The sequence below is a fragment of the Mustela lutreola genome, chromosome X (genome assembly GCF_030435805.1).
Source record: "Mustela lutreola isolate mMusLut2 chromosome X, mMusLut2.pri, whole genome shotgun sequence".
Taxonomy (NCBI): Eukaryota; Metazoa; Chordata; class Mammalia; order Carnivora; family Mustelidae; genus Mustela; species Mustela lutreola.
In genome coordinates, this window is record NC_081308.1 from 78,238,786 (window position 1) to 78,255,770 (window position 16,985).

Sequence of the window (16,985 nt, forward strand, 5' to 3'; positions counted from 1 at the left end):
CTGGAAAGACTCACCCATGAATTATGTCTGTAGTAGGATGAAAAGTTGCATTTTTATTATAATTGGAAACATTTTAGCAGTGTCCTCTCAGCCATGTTTCTGTTTTCTTTATTTTTTTTTTTAGTGTTCCAGAATTCATTGTTTATGCACCACACCCAGTGCTCCACGAAATACACGCCCTCCATAATACCCACCACCAGGCTCACCCAAACCCCTACCTACCTTCCCTCTAAAATCCTTAACTTGTTTCCAGAGTCCACAGTCTCTTATGGTTTATTTCCCTTATGGGATGAGTCTCAAGAGTTCTGTCCTCTCTTCTTTTGGAGGTGTTATTTAGTTACAAGGCTTGGAATTTTAGTTGATAAGGTTAGGTGTTAAATCTTACTCTCTCTGAACACCCTAAGCACACTGCACTGCCCAGCCAAAATCATAATGAATTATCATCTCTTCCTGATACACAGGATACTAGTTTTAAGAGGCACTTAATGGTATTTACAATTAAAAGTCTTAATTAAAATTCTATTTATGGAAAAATTAGCATCATTACAGGTTTGCTACAAGGTTACTCTTAAAATTTTTCTGTGGAAAAAAAAGCTTCTGGCTGGCTCAGGAGAGTGTGCAACTCTTGATCTCAGGATGGTGAGTTCAAGCCTCAGGTTGGGTATAGAGATTACTTAAAAATAAAATCTTTTAAAAATGAGCACTGGGTGTTATACACAACAAATGAATCATTGTAGACTACATAAAAAACTAATGACATTACTACAAAGCTGTGATCAACAAGACAGCATGGTACTGGCATAAAAACAGACACATAGACCAGTGGAACAAAGTAGAGAGCCCAGATATGAACCCTCAACTCTATGGTCAAATAATCTTTGACAAAACAGGAAAAAATATACAGTGTAAAAAAGACAGTCTCTTCAATAAATGGTGCTGGGAAAAATGGACACCTATATGTAGAAGAATGAAACTCAACCATTCTCTTACACCGTACACAAAGATAAACTCAAAATGGATAAAAATCCTCAACGTGAGACAGTAATCCATCAGAATCCTAGAGGAAAATATAGGCAGTAATCTCTTCAATATCAGTCACAGCAACTTCTTTCAAGATTTGTCTCCAAAGGCAAAGGAAACAAAGGTAAAAATGAACTTTTAGGAGTTCATCAAGATCAAAAGCTTCTGCACAGCAAAGGAAACAGTCAAGAAAACAAAGAGGCAACCCACTGAATGGAGGAAGATATTTGCAAATGACAGTACAGACATAAGGTTGATATCCAGGATCTATAAACAACTCCTCAAACTCAACACACACAAAACAGACAATCATATTTATAATTATATAATATATAATTATTATTGTTAAGAGTTTATTGAACTATTATATAATTAAAATTATAAATATAAATATTTACTTATATTTATTTATTATTTATATATAATTATATATAATATATAAATAATTTTACTTCTACAATAATTATAATTATATAATATTATATATTATAATATTAATATAATTATATTAATATAATTATATATAATATAAATTAATATGATTATAATTATAATATAAAATATATAATATATTATATATTATAATAAAATATATAATATAATATTATATAATTATAATTATAATATAAAATGTACTAATTGATTATATATATTATATATATTATATTAATATGTTATATAATAATAATTATTGTAGAAGTAAAATTATTTGATTAAAAGTTTGACTAATGTTAATTAGTCAAACTAATTATGATATATTATGACTACTATATAATATTATATATTATATTATTATATTAATATAATTATTAATATTTATTTCATAAAATAATCTCATTCACTTTAATTAAGTGAATTTAAATTATGATTCAATTTTACTTCTCAGAGTGGATTGTAAATAATTGCACAGAATTAATATAGCTATATTAATATAATAATATATTATATATAAAAATTATTATAATATAAGATATTATATAATTATAATTATTGTAGAAGTAAAATTATTTGATTAAAAGTTTGAGTAATGTTCCTTTTGTGTGAAATACACTTAGCAGTTCAAAGTGGAAAAAAATCTAATCCTGAGGAGGATTTTCATCATATTTCCTGAAAGAAATATTGACTTGATAGTTTCCTATTTAATGCTCAGTGCAAAATTCCATTTCATTTGATTTCTCAGGAATTTCATATATCCTTTAAACATGAAAGATGATTATGTGAGAAGAAATGTCTTATGATGAGAAACCTAAAACTTAAACAAATTTTATAATTTCCAAGGTGACTGTTTCCTTTGTTGTGCAGAAACTTTTTATCTTGATGAAGTCACAAAAGTTCATTTTTGTTTTTATTTCCTTTGCCTTTGAAGATGTGTGTTGAAAGAATGGTAGGAGCACTCCTAGTTTACTGAGCTCCATATTGTACAGATTGCATGCATGTTGTCCCTTAATTGAAAGACTAAAATCTCTTCCCCAGGTGTCTAAATGTTTTGTTTTAATGTTCCCCTGAGTTACATATGTGGTCAAGAATAATATTCTAGATGGCTACAGAAATGATTACAGGGGTGCCTGGGTGGTTCAGTCAGTTAAGCATCTGACGCAAGACTCTAAGCCAGGACCTAACCAAAGAGGCAAAGAATCTATACTCAGAAAACTATAAAGTACTCATGAAAGAAATTGAGGAAGACACAAAGAAATGGAAAAATGTTCCATGCTCCTGGATTGAAAGAACAAATATTGTGAAAATATATATACTACCTAAAGCAATCTATACATTTAATGCAATCCCTATCAAAATATAATACATTTTTCAAAGAAATGGAACAAATAATCCTAAAATTTATATGGAACCAGAAAAGACCTCGAATAGCCAAAGGAATATTGAAAAAGAAAGCCAAAGTTGGTGGCATCACAATTCCAGAGTTCAAGCTCTATTACGAAGCTGTCATCATCAAGACAGTATGGTACTGGCAGAAAAACAGACACATAGATCAATGGAAAGGAATAGAGAGCCCAGAGATAGACCCTCAACTCTATGGTCAACTAATTTTCAACAAAGCAGGAAAGAGTGTCCAATGGAAAAAAGACAGTCTCTTCAACAAATGGTGTTGGGAAAATTGGACAGCCACATGCAGAAAAATGAAACTGGACCATTTCCATACACCACACATGAAAATAGACTCCAAATGGATGAAGTACCTCAATGTGAGAAAGGAATCCATCAAAATCCTTGAGGAGAACACAGGCAGCAACCTCTTCGACCTCAGCCACAGCAAATTCCTCCTAGGAACATCACCAAAGGCAAAGGAAGCATGGGCAAAAGTGAACTATTGGGACTTCATCAAGATCAAAAGCTTTTGCACAACAAAGGAAACAGTTAACAAAATCAAAGACAACTGACAGAATGGGAGAAGATATTTGTAAATGACATATCAGATAAAGGGCTAGTATCCAAAGTGTATAAAGAACTTAGCAAACTCAACACCCAAAGAACAAATAATCCAATCAAGAAATGGGCAGAGGACATGAATAGACATTTCTGCAAAGAAGACATCCAGATGGCCAACAGACACATGAAAAAGTGCTCCACATCATTTGGCATCAGTGAAATACAAATCAAAACCACGAGATACCACCTAATACCAGTCAGAATAGCTAAAATTAACAAGTCAGGAAATGACAGATGCTGGCGAGGATGTGGAGAAATGGGAACCCTCCTACACTGTTGGTGAGAATGCAAGATGGTGCAACCACTTTTGAAAACAGCATGGGGGTTCCTCAAAAAGTTGAAAATAGAGATACCCTGTGACCCAGCAATTGCACTACTGGTTATTTACCCTAAAGATACAAACATATTGATCCAAAGGGGCACGTGCACCTGAATGTTTATAACAGTAATGTCCAAAATAGCCAAACTATGGAAAGAACCTAGATGTCTATCAACAGACGAATGGATAAAGAAGATGTGATTATATATATAATATAATATATATATATATATATATATATATATATATATATGAATACTATGCAGCCATCAGAAGAAATGAAATCTTGCCATTTACGATGATGTGGTTGGAACTAGAGGGTATAATGCTTAGTGAAATAAGTCAATCAGAGAAAGACAACTATCATATGATCTCCCTGATATGAGGAAGTGGAGATGCAATGTGGGCGGTTTGGGGGGTAGAAAAAGAATGAATGAAACAAGTTGGGATCGGGAGGGAGACAAACCATAAGAGACTCTTAATCTCACAAAACAAACCGAGGGTTGCTGAGAGAAGGGGGGTAGGGAGAGGGTAGTGCGGTTATGGACACTGGGGAGGGTATGTGCTATGGTGAGTGCTGTGAAGTGTGTAAATCTGGTGATTCACAGACCCGTACCCCTGGGGCCTATAATACATTATATGTTAATTAAAATAAAACAAAACAAAAAATAAAACTGCTTAACAGAAGTTTTTATACTATTTAAAAAGGGTTCCCTGGTTGAATAAACTCTCCATAAACCCCTGCTGAAGAGCTGCAATACATATTGCATTTTGAAGACACAGGTGGTCTTTCTCTAAATAGAACTCTTTCACTCTGACAGCACTCCTACCTACCCCAGCTCGAACATGTTCCTTTGCTGTTCCTTAGAAATCTTCAGCTTCAGCACAGACACCATCTTTGCCCTCTCCCCTCCAAGTTGTTTTTCTACAGTATTGCCTTCCCTCCCCCAGGATTCTAAGGTTGCCTCTTCTTAGTACTCTTTCTCCTTCTCCTCCTGGAGGCCCAATCCAGTTTATTATTTTCTACACGTGCCTTGGACACAAAAGATTTATCTTATAGTTTTTGGATTTCTTTTAAGTTATTATTAGCTGAATAAGCCAGTTAATTTTGTTAAGAGTTTATTGAACTATTATATAGAGCTTCTTGGTAGAGCAAATCTACTGTAAGAATAAAGATATTGTTTATCTGACAATTTTACCAGTCTAGACAGCATCTCATGTCATAGTTGTTCTGTAAAGTATAAGAACCAGGCACAGTATTGCAGAGGAAATTTTTACTTTTTGATTTTTATGCATTGTTAACCTAGAAAGACTTTTGAAGAAAAAGAGATTAAAATGACACAGAGTTAAAAATAAGTTCAGTACAAATTACAGTAGGATTTAATTCTCAATAAATATTAGTTTATAAAAATAACTGACAAATACAGTTTAATACTTTTAATATAAATATATAATTATTGAGGTTCTTGACTAAATTTGAAGATATATATTTTACTGTCTAGATCACTAATTGATATACATTTTGAAGTAATCATGGAACTTCTATTGCAAATGGATTTTTTAAAGATTCTGTTTATTTGAGAGAGAGTTGGAGATACAAAGAGTGAAAGACAGAGAACACAAGCAGTGGGAGAGGTAGAGAGAAAGGGAGAAGCAGATTCCTTGCTGAGAAGGGAGCCTGATGCCATACCTGAGCTGAAGGCAGCCCTCTAACCAATTGAGCCACCCAGGTGCCCTTGTAAATGCACTTTTAAAATATTATTGTCTTTTCAGAAATCCATTTAAGCTCCCCACCCCAAGTGATCCTTATTTAAAATGGGGCAATTTTAATAATTCATAGAACATTTGGAAACCTCTGTCATTTAACAAGTTTATGACAAAGTTAATTTCACAATTTTTAATATTTTATTGAAATTCTTCTATGATTGTTACATTACTATGGTTACTTTTGGAGAATAATTTATAACTGATGGGAGTGGAAGTATAGGTGTTAAGTCATTCAGTTGCACTGTTCAAAATTTATAAAGATTTTTGAATAACATATCATTACTTGTGATGAATTACAAAAGGCTCATCAACATAGCCTACCCACTTCATCATCTTCCATAGACTAAATGACCCAAGAATGTAATACATAAAATGTAAGGATAGAGTCATAAGTTATTTTGGTATTTATAGGACAGTTCTAAGAAGGCTTTCCTCTTGGGATCATGACACTCAGCCAAGGAGGTAATATTTCACTGATACTGAACCTAGAGCACCAGGGAAATGGACCAGTTTAAACTAGGCAATGTTCCAACTGCATATCAGAGCCTTCACACTGGTACTTGCAGTGGGTACCAGAGTGCCACTCAGAATAACTGAGGTAGATAGCTAATTATACAAGTTAGATCACTAGAATTGGACTCGGAGTAAAACTTGTATTTGTTGGATTCAGCTCAAGACACTGACTACTAGGTCTGAAAACACACTGAATTTGAAAACCTATTAGATTTTTAAAGGATTCTTTGATATGACTGGATTAGGTTCAGTCTAAAGGTAAAGCTCCCTTAGTGTTTTGAACTCCAGTAACAATACTAGAGAAGATGGAGCCTAGTGATAATAACAACGTTCACAGTAGAAGGAATCCAGAAACAGTATTTTATTTTCATTGCCAATTTTGTTATGATTTTTTTTTCTTTAAAAAGAGAACCCTCTATGCTCCAAACACTTTTTCCTTCCCTATGTAGCCTGTCAAAAAAAGACAAACACAACAGAATCAGTCATGTGCCAAATTGCATCTATAGTTTAACTTTCTTTAGAACTTAGTCAACAAATAGTGATTAATTGAAAAATTCAAGACTTTTTTTTTTTTTTTTTTTTTTGCATGAGAGTAAGGTGAATCACTGCTCTTCACCTTATGTGAAAGGAAATCTTAAAGTAATAGTGGAGACCAGCTGTGCTTTGGTAAATGAGAAGTCTTGGTTTTAACACTCTATCCAAACACAGAAACTGACATTCATCTAAGTTTCAGTAATGATAAAATAAAAATTTCCAGTCTTAAAAGAAAACAGAAACTCTACATTAGTTATCTAAACACACATCTAATCACTTAAAATGAGATATCTGCAGCATTCTATTAAAAAAAACTGGCTCAAAGTAGCAATCTACTAAACACTATGTTGATTAAAACATAACAGTTGTTTAAAAAGTTAAATAATTTTCTACATTTCAATCAAATACACAAATACACAGTATATTTGTTATCATACATCAAAAATATAACTGATTTCACAAACTATATAAAAGTTCAGTTAATTAGTTCATAGCCATACCTTAAAACAGAAATAAAGAGTATTAAAGAAGGCTCAGAGTGGTACGATATTAGCCCAGAACTCTTTAAAAAAATGTATATTTTTACCAATGCTAGTATATTGCTCTGGAAAAATTACATGATTAGTCTCTTATGTGTGTGTATTTCCTAAATTTAGAGCAAGAGCTGATACCTATTTCTTGAGGAGATGACTACATAGGAGTATTAGTAGAATGGGGGAAAAAAAATTAAACTCAATCTCCATGTTAAAAGAAACAATAAAATGTTAAAAGAAACAATAAAAAATAATTCTGCTTTCCACTTTGGAGAACAGTGTGGAAATTCCTTAAGAAAGTAAAAATAGAGCTTCCCTATGACCCTGCCATTGCACTCCTGGGTATTTACCCCAAAGATACAGATGTAGTGAAAAGAAGGGCCATCTGTACCCCAATGTTTATAAGCAGCAATGGCCACGGTCACCAAACTGTGGAAAGAACCAAGATGCCCTTCAACGGATGAATGCATAAGGAAGATGTGGTCCATATACACTACAGAGTATTATGCCTCCATCAGAAAGGATGAATACTCAACTTTTGTAGCAACATGGACGGGACTGGAAGAGATTATGTTGAGTGAAATCAGTCAAGCAGAGAGAGTCAATTATCATATGGTTTCACTTATTTGTGGAGCATAAGGAATAACACGGAGGACATGGGGAGATGGAGAAGAGAAGGGAGTTGAGGAAAATTGGAAGGGGAGATGAACCAGGAGAGACTATGGACTCTGAAAAACAATCTGAGGGTTTTGAAGGGGCGGGGGGTGGGAAGTTGGGTGATCCTGGTGATGGGTATTATGGAGGGCATGTATTGCATGGAGCACTGGCTATGGTGCATAAACCATGAATTCTGGTACACTGAAAAGAAATTATAAAAATAAAAAAAATTAAAAAGAAACAATAAGAAAGGGGAACCCTCTTACACTGTTGGTGGGAATGCAAGTTGGTGCAGCCTCTTTGGAGAACAGTGTGGAGATTCTTCAAGAAATTAAAAATAGAGCTTCCCTATGACCCTGCAATTGCACTCCTGGGTATTTACCCCAAAGATACTGATGCAGTGAAAAGAAGGGCCATCTGCACCCCAATGTTCATAGCAGCAATGGCCATGGTCACCAAACTGTGGAAAGAACCAAGATGCCCTTCAACGGATGAATGGATAAGGAAGATGTGTTCCATATACACTATGGAGTATTATGCTTCCATCGGAAAGGACGAATACCCAACTTTTGTAGCAACATGGATGGGACTGGAAGAGATTATGCTGAGTGAAATCAGTCAAGCAGAGTCAATTATTATATGGTTTCACTTATTTGTGGAGCATAACAAATAGCATGGAGGACATGGGGAGTTAGAGAGAAGAAGGGAGTTGGGGGAAATTGGAAGGGGAGGTGAACCATGAGAGACCATGGACTCTGAAAAACAATCTGAGGGTTTTGAAGGGGCAGGGGGGTGGGAGGTTGGGATACCAGGTGGTGGGTATTGGAGAGGTCACGGATTGTATGGAGCACTGGGTGTGGTGCAAAAATAACAAATATCGTTATGCTGAAAATAAATAAAAATAAATTATAAAAAAATAGCAAAAAAAAAAAATAGAAAGAAACAATAAAATGAATTCTGCTTTCCTCAGCAACCAAAACCTCTTTGTCTCTTTCACTTCACCAAGAAACATCTGAATAACTCAAGATAAAGACTGTCCTAAGGAAAAGAGGACAAAGACCATTAACAGCACTATGGTCCTTCAGTGCTTTAAAAGACACATTTTCTCTGCTCCTGTGTTTCCATCACAATATAGGTAAATAACACAGAGATGAAAAGCCACATCCAGTACAGTTTTCAACTACTCATCTATAGAAAAATAAGAGTATAGTAGGAGAAACAGAAACCTTGAGGACAATACCACATACCTTTACTCATTTAATTGCATTAATCAGAGCTCAATGCTTCAGCAAAGTTCATCTATACACACGAGGCCATAAGTCCCAGGCTTCTATGAGAGAAATTCAGCTGCAGTCTCTGTCCACAGCAAGTCTGTATAGCTATTCAAGCCTAGAGAGAGAGAGAGAGAAAAAAATATATGGTATGATTTCCAAGTAACTGTCTTACCTGTATTTAATTACAGAGGTTGTTGGTGTAGTCAGGAATTCCTGCTGAAATCTTTCCCTCTTTGAAAGTCCTTACTTGGGTATTTCTGTTTCTTATCATCCCTTCTTTGGGCTTTGATAGCTTTCCTCAGAGTAGGGAATCATTTCAAACTTTTCCCAATTATTTGCCAGAGTATTATAACAAACTTCTACTATTTTACTATATTGGTAATGTTGTAAGGCTAGTTCCAGGACAAAACAAAAACAAAAATCATATCCAGGAGGGAATGGAGAATATTAGTTTCATTTCACAGGTATACAGTTTACAAATTCTTATCACCTATAGTGATGGAGAGGGGGAAGGGGGTTGGAAGGTTGTATTCATTCTTCTAAGCATTCACTAACAGCACCCTCTAGTTTCTCTAGTTGAGCAATGCTTTTTGTCATCAGCTAGGTAAGGTATTTCTACAGTTAAACTGCTGAAGGCCTTAGAAGCCTCATATCAGATAAAGGACTAGTGTCCAGAATCTATAAAGAACTTAGCAAACTCAACAGCCAAAGAACAAATAATCCAATCAAGAAATGGGCAGAGGACATGAACAGACATTTCTGCAAAGAAGACATCCAGATGGCCAACAGACACATGAAAAAGTGCTCCATATCACTCGGCATCAGGGAAATACAAATCAAAACCACAATGCGATATCACCTCACACCAGTCAGAATGGCTAAAATCAACAAGTCAGGAAATGACAGATGCTGGCGAGGATGCAGAGAAAGGGGAACCCTCCTACACTGTTGGTGGGAATGCAAGCTGGTGCAGCCACTCTGGAAAACAGCATGGAGGTTCCTCAAAATGTTGAAAATAGAACTGCCCTATGACCCAGCAATTGCACTATTGGGTATTTACCCTAAAGATACAAACGTAGTGATCCAAAGGGGCACGTGCACCCGAATGTTTATAGCAGCAATGTCCACAATAGCCAAACTATGGAAAGAACCTAGATGTCCATCAACAGATGAATGGATCAAGAAGATGTGGTATATATACACAATTGAATACTATGCAGCCATCAAAAGAAATGAAATCTTGCCATTTGCGACAACATGGATGGAACTAGAGCGTATCATGCTTAGCGAAATAAGTCAAGCAGAGAAAGACAAGTATCATATGATCTCCCTGATATGAGGAAGAGGTGATGCAACATGGGTGCTTAAGTGGGTACGAGAAGAATAAATGAAACAAGATGGGATTGGGAGGGAGACAAACCATAAGTGACTCTTAATCTCACAAAACAAACTGAGGGTTGCTGGGGGGAGGGGGTTTGGGAGAAGGGGGTGGGATTATGGACATTGGGGAGGGTAGGTGCTTTGGTGAGTGCTGTGAAGTGTGTAAACCTGGTGATTCACAGACCTGTACCCCTGGGGATAAAAATACATGTTTATAAAAAATAAAAAATTATATTAAAAAAAAATCCTCTTTAGAGAACAGCGTGGAGATTCCTCAAGAAATTAAAAATGGAAATTCCCTATTACCTTGCCATTGCCCTACTGGGTATTTACCCCAAAGATACAGGTGTAGTGAAAAGAAGGGCCATCTGTACCCCAATGTTTATAGCAGCAATGGCCACGGTTGCCAAACTGTGGAAAGAACCAAGATGCCATTCAACGGATGAATGGATAAGGAAGATGTGTTTCATATACACTGTGGAGTATTATGCCTCCATCAGAAAGGACGAATACCCAACTTTTGTAGCAACATGGATGGGACTGGAAGAGATAATGCTGAGTGAAATAAGTCAAGCAGAGAGAGTCAATTATCATATGGTTTCACTTATTTGTGGAGCATAACAAAGAGCATGGAGGACATGGGGAGTTAGAGAGAAGAAGGGAGTTGGGGGAAATTGGAAGGGGAGGTGAACCATGAAAGACTATGGACTCTGAAAAACAATCTGAGGGTTTTGAAGGAGCGGGGGGTGGGAAATCAGGGTACCAGGTGGTGGGTATTATAGAGGGCACGGATTGCATGGAGCACTGGGTGTGGTGCAAAAATAATGAATACTGTTATGCTGAAAATAAAAAATAAATTAAAAAAAAAAGAATTCTGTACCTACCCGGTTTTCTCCCATTCCTGTATCTTTAGCTTCTGCAGAAATTCATTTGTCCTCTGTGTACGTACACCAATTTCAGCCTTATTTTCATTTATGACTTGAATGTCTCAACAGTAGAAATATCCACCAATTAAATGTAAAAGTGTCCATATAAATTATGATAGTAAAAATCTTTGGACTTGAGAAAGTATTTCTAACTCTTCAAAGCACTTTCAAAAACATTATTGTTTTTTATGTCACAATATTGTTCCTTCACCCTGCTGCACACATGTATGTTTGTTGTTTTTAGAGAGAAAAGTAGAATGATTTCACTTGGGACAAAAATAAATAAAAATACTTGCTGGATGAATACCCGGTCTTGCACGGAAGTGTAGAATCACTATATTGCACACCTGAAATTAATATTACATTATATGTTAACTAACTGGAATTTAAATAATAACTTAAAAATAAATAAATAAAAATGAATTATTAACTAAAGTTTTCTCCTTAGTTAGTCCCTAATCCATCAGAGTTTAAGTTTCTTATTTATTTAAGAAAGAAAAGGAGGGGGAGAGGGAGAGAGAGAGTCTTGAGCAGACTCCTTGCTGAGCAGGGAGCCCAATATGGAGCTCTATCTCACTACCCCAAAATCAGGACCTGAACTGAAACCAAGAGGCAGAGGCTTAACTGACTACACCACCCAGGTGCCCGTAAGTTTCTTAAAAAAAAAAAAAAAAAAAATTACTTAACCTCTTTATTCCAAACTCCTAGACAGTGACAAATTTTAGCTTATTATCAGATACTGTGATAAGAATTTTAGGTGCATTATTTTATTTAAATATCATTATAGAGGTGCCTGGGTGGCTCAGTAGGTTAAAGCCTCTGCCTTTGGCTCAGGTCATGATCCCAGGGTCTTGGGATCAAGCCCCTCATTGGGCTCTCTCTGCTCAGTAGGAGGCCTGCCCCCCCCCCCAGCTCTCTGTCTCTCTCGGCCTGCGTCTCTGCCTACTTGTGATCTCTGTCTGTCAAATAAATAAAATATTTAAAATAAATAAATAGATAAATATCATTATAATAATTTGAGGTAAATAAGGTTATTATCTACATTTTGGGGGTAAAGAAATTGAAGCTTTTTAGGATAGTTCATTGAACACATATAGAGAAGCATCTGGGTGACACAGTCAGTTAAGCCTCCAGCTCTTGGTTTCTGCTCAAATCATAATCTCAGGGTCCTGAGACTGAGCCCTGGGTTGGGCTCTGCATTCAGCATGGAATCTGCTTAAGTTTCTCTCTCTTTCTCCCTCTGCCCCTCTCCCCCATGCACTCTCTTTCTCTCAAAATAAATAAATAAATACATACATACATACATAAATCTTACAAAAAGAAAAACATGTATAATCCAAGTCATATATGTAATTTAAAGCTTTCTAGCAGCTACATTTAAAATATTGAAAACAAATGGTGAAATTATTTTAATAATATGTTTAACCAATTAGTCAAACTATTATCATTTCATCATACAATTTATGTAAAGTATTAATGATATATTTTACATATGTGTGTATGTGCATGTGGTAAATCTTCAAAATAAGGTATTCATTTTATACTTACAGAGCATCCCAATTTGGATTAGTCACATTGCAAGTGCTCAATAGTCTTATGTGGCTAGTGTTTATCTTATACAGTACAAGTCCAGAGATTAATTTGCCCACAGCCACAGACCTAAAAATGCCAGAGCCAGAACTCCAAATTTGATCTAAAATCACAGTTCTTTTCTGAGCCACTGGGCACACTAATTGGAATTATTGCAGATGGTTAATATTAAAAATGAAAAATATACAGAATGTAATTCATCCAGTATTACAGTTTTATGGTCACATGCCCACCTACTTTCTCAATAACAATGATTATTCATAGATTGTAACACTTATGTACAATGTACAATGCAAGTTGTTGTGGACAACACAAAGATGAATGGGGTTTTATGCAAAACAACTATCACATGATACAAAGTATCATTCTTATCTATCTGCATGGCCTGTGCATTCTCTGTGCAAACAGTACATGGGAAGTCAAATTGCAATCACACTGCTTGATAAGGGATGTTTCAAGGCAAGGGCAACTGAAATCTCAGAATATTTGATTTGCTTCATCAATCTCATATCAATGGTGGTTCACTAGTGAGATGACAATGAATATGAATAGGAGCTACCAAGGCTCATCTCTCTGACTCTTTTTTGATAAGGTTTGCATGGCCGATTTAAGGACTCACTCTTTGGTGTAAAAGTCAGAGTAGGCTGGCTGGGTCTTTTTCACATTAACACATTATTTCTCAGTTTTAATTAATTCTTACCAGCCTGAGAAACATCCTTACTCATTGAAGTATTTTAAATATCTTCTCTGATCCATTCTAAAATTACAAAATGGCTTCATAGTTTAATCTTCACAAATCAGACAGATTTCTGTTTTTCTAGGGTACACATTACCATAATTTCCCTTTTCTGATCTTAGCAGAACCCAGGATCAATTTCCAAGTTAGAACACTAAACAAAGAAAATGCAATAAATGTCACGGCTCTTTCATGGTATTTCCTCTAAAAACCAAATTCCTACAGTATCCTTTTAACTTTTGAAGGCTTTTGTTAATGATATAGTTTTTAATGTAAAGCAAATTCTGAAAATGTGTAGCCACGCAACAGGAGGTCAGCATAGTGGACTAGAAATGGCATGGGTTTGAATTTCCCACCTCTCTATACTTTATACCTATAGAAACTTGGGCATTTTATCTAATCTCTGTGAATCTCTGTTTCCCCATTGGTTAAAAAAAGAAAATGAAACTAATAAGAGCTATTTCACAGAACGGTTTTGAGAATTAATAGGACAATGTAAATAATATTTGTGGTGCGTAAAAGACATTTAATCAGGGAGTCCTTCTCTTTGTACATAAGAAGAGTTGAGTCCCCATCAGTTCCTTTAGAGTTAAAGCACCAAAAGGAGAGCTTTTGCCACATGCTCTGGCTTTTGGTTATGTCATTGCTCATTGATGCCACCATCAGACAGAACACAGAAGAGAAAATGGGAAACATTTTCATTATTATCAGATGTGGATATCTGTCAGTTTAATCAACAAACTGCATTTCTCAGATGATTTTCTGATTTACTTAGTTCAACTGGTAGTCTCCTTGGTCTGTAAGTAATGTTCCCACTCTACAGAGATAATTTTCTATTGGGCTGTACACTTAAAACTAAATGTTGTGCTATACATTATAGAATAATCCAGATTAACTATAAAACAACTATGTTGCTGAATTTAGGAGTTATACACTCTGAATGGAAAGCCAGAGTCTGTTACTCATCAGCTCCATGGTCTTATGCAAAATATCTGTCCTCCATGAATTTCAGTTTCAGGATCTATAAAATGTGGATAATAATATTAACCTCTTGAGTCTGGCACGATGATAACTAAACGCTTCAATTCAACAATTTAATTCAACAATGACTGATCAGTTCTCGCCTCCTGCATTGAATTTAGGTGGAAATTTTAAGAAATCAGTTAATTGGTATCTAAAGAGGATGTTATATTTTAAATCTATGGTCTCAGTATTCCATGCTCACAATTGCTACTGAGTTATTTTTCTAAATAAAGGATCATAATAAAAATTTTAAAATGATGTAAGTTGTAAACAATAAAGTGGATGTTATAAATAGATTATTAGTGCTCTGAGAGTGCCTCCATGGGATTTTCTCCACACTGTCCTGGATTAATCAGTAATTTTATTTTCATTGAGTTCCTGCCATCCTCTATGGTGGAGTATTATCCAGAAGTGCAAACCCCAAGAGTCAGAACTGTAACTGTTTGACAGCTTCTGACTTCATCTCTAAGACATTTTCTTAATTCCCAACAAGAGGATGATGCATGTGCTGGATACTATGAATAATGCAGGCAAAATTACAGGAGGAGTAAAATGTAATAGTAAATACTTCAGTGTGTCCTCTTTCATGAAGATCATACTGAACTGCAGTGTTAATGACACTCTCAATAGTAGCTTTAAGTTTAAAACCAACCAACCAATCAATCAATCAATCGATCAACAGCAAAAAGAAAAGGAAAGTGGTGTGAGGATTATTTGAACGAAGGTTTTAACCTTTAAAAAAATACCAGAAATTGGAAAGAAGACAGTTATGAAGATGGAGATGGACATACTAGGGAAAGAAGACATAAAGATTTGCCCTTCGATTAAAAAAAAAAAAAAAAAAAAAAAACGAAACAGAAACAACCACCAAAAACTTACCATGAAGAAGCTATTAGAGAACATCAACTCATGATAATTAACATCTTCCCCTTCTTGATGGTCTACCCTGTGCAGATGCATTTTCTCTTTCATCCAATATACAGAAAATAAAAACGAATACTGTGCTCTTGGCATCCCCAAAACATTATCTGCTTTTTCTCTTTATTTCAGGAAAGAAAGTCTCCTCCTCAGAACAAAGCAGAACACTAGAAAGATAATTTTTTCCTCTTGGTTAAGCATGGAAAATGGATCCCCCCCCCCCAAAAAAAAAAACTTTCTGAAGAGGAATTTACTGGTTCATTTTCTGGCCTCTGGGTAAATTTAAGGACTCCCTTTTTGGAGTAAAAATCAGAGTATATCGACTGGGAAGGTTTTGGCCCTATGACTAGGACGAGGACATTAGCCCTGTTTCTAGATAACCCACGATCCATCAAAGCCATAAACCCGCAGCACTGTCCCTCCTTGCTTCAGTGTTCTTGAGAGACCTCTTATGCCTTAGCTGACCTGGCGTCACTAAGGAAGCTGCTGGAGCGCTCTGGCAAGCACCAATCTTGCGGACTCAGGGCTGGATTCCTCCCTCCCTGCATCCTTTCCTACCTTAGAAACGGTGCTGTCCACATCCGCAATGCTGCAGGGTTCCAGGCAGCGAAGTGCTAGACCTCTCCCTAAAGCAGCCCGAAGCCACCGACTTGCTTACTCTCCCATGTACTTGTTGTCTGGGGTAGCCAAATGTTTGACCTCCCCCTTATCCCTCTCTCTGCCGCCCCCTGAAAATCAATCTGAAAGGCGATCGAGGAGGCTCGCAGTTGAGAATGATATATGCAGACAGTCTCTTGGCTCCAATGGTTTCGCCAGGCTCCTGCCCCTACTTTCGCCAGTTTGCCTTAAGTATCCTTTGCACGAGAAAGGATACTTTTGAATGCTTGCTCTCTAGCTGGAGTCAGGGCCCTCAGAGGGATCAGGAGAAAAGCACACATAACAAAAATGAAATAAAACTTCTGTAAGATCATGTGAATGAGTTAAAAGGAGGCCAAGACAGCAAGGAGTAGAAGACCGAGAGGAGCAACGCATGCCCTAATTCTTAATCTGCAAAACCCGCCCGGAAAGCGGCTCGTTTTCCCCAGCGGCGGGTCCTACACGGGAGCGAGCAGCCAGCACAGTCAGCCTTCTTTCCTGGCGGGAAAGAGTACTTCCTAAGCTTACCGCCATCTAGCCCCTGCCCATCTCCCCTGATTCCCTCTCACCCGGGAGGGGTCGCTCCCGGAGCGGTGGGAGATGTGGGGTGCAGGAGTGGGACCAGAGGAGGGTTGCCCAGCTGCAGGTAGGCGCAGCGCCATCCCCTCCCAGCAGGAGGCCCGGACTCTGGTTTACTTCTCCCCTCACCCCCGC

General features: G+C 36.4%; 1 long non-coding RNA gene across 2 annotated transcripts; it reads right to left on the minus strand.

Annotated features, from left to right (window-relative positions):
• Nucleotides 1-6,410: 6,410 nt before the first annotated feature.
• On the minus strand, nucleotides 6,411-16,976 carry LOC131822030 (uncharacterized). 2 transcript variants are annotated; one of them, XR_009350061.1, is made up of 5 exons: nucleotides 16,194-16,976; nucleotides 15,597-15,802; nucleotides 11,327-11,715; nucleotides 9,036-9,177; nucleotides 6,411-6,514 (listed from the first exon to the last, which is right to left on the minus strand). It is a non-coding gene; the product is annotated as an uncharacterized LOC131822030 (long non-coding RNA). The 2 variants fall into 2 exon arrangements; XR_009350060.1 differs by having other exon boundaries at nucleotides 6,411-9,177.
• Between the last annotated feature and the right edge of the window lie 9 nt (nucleotides 16,977-16,985).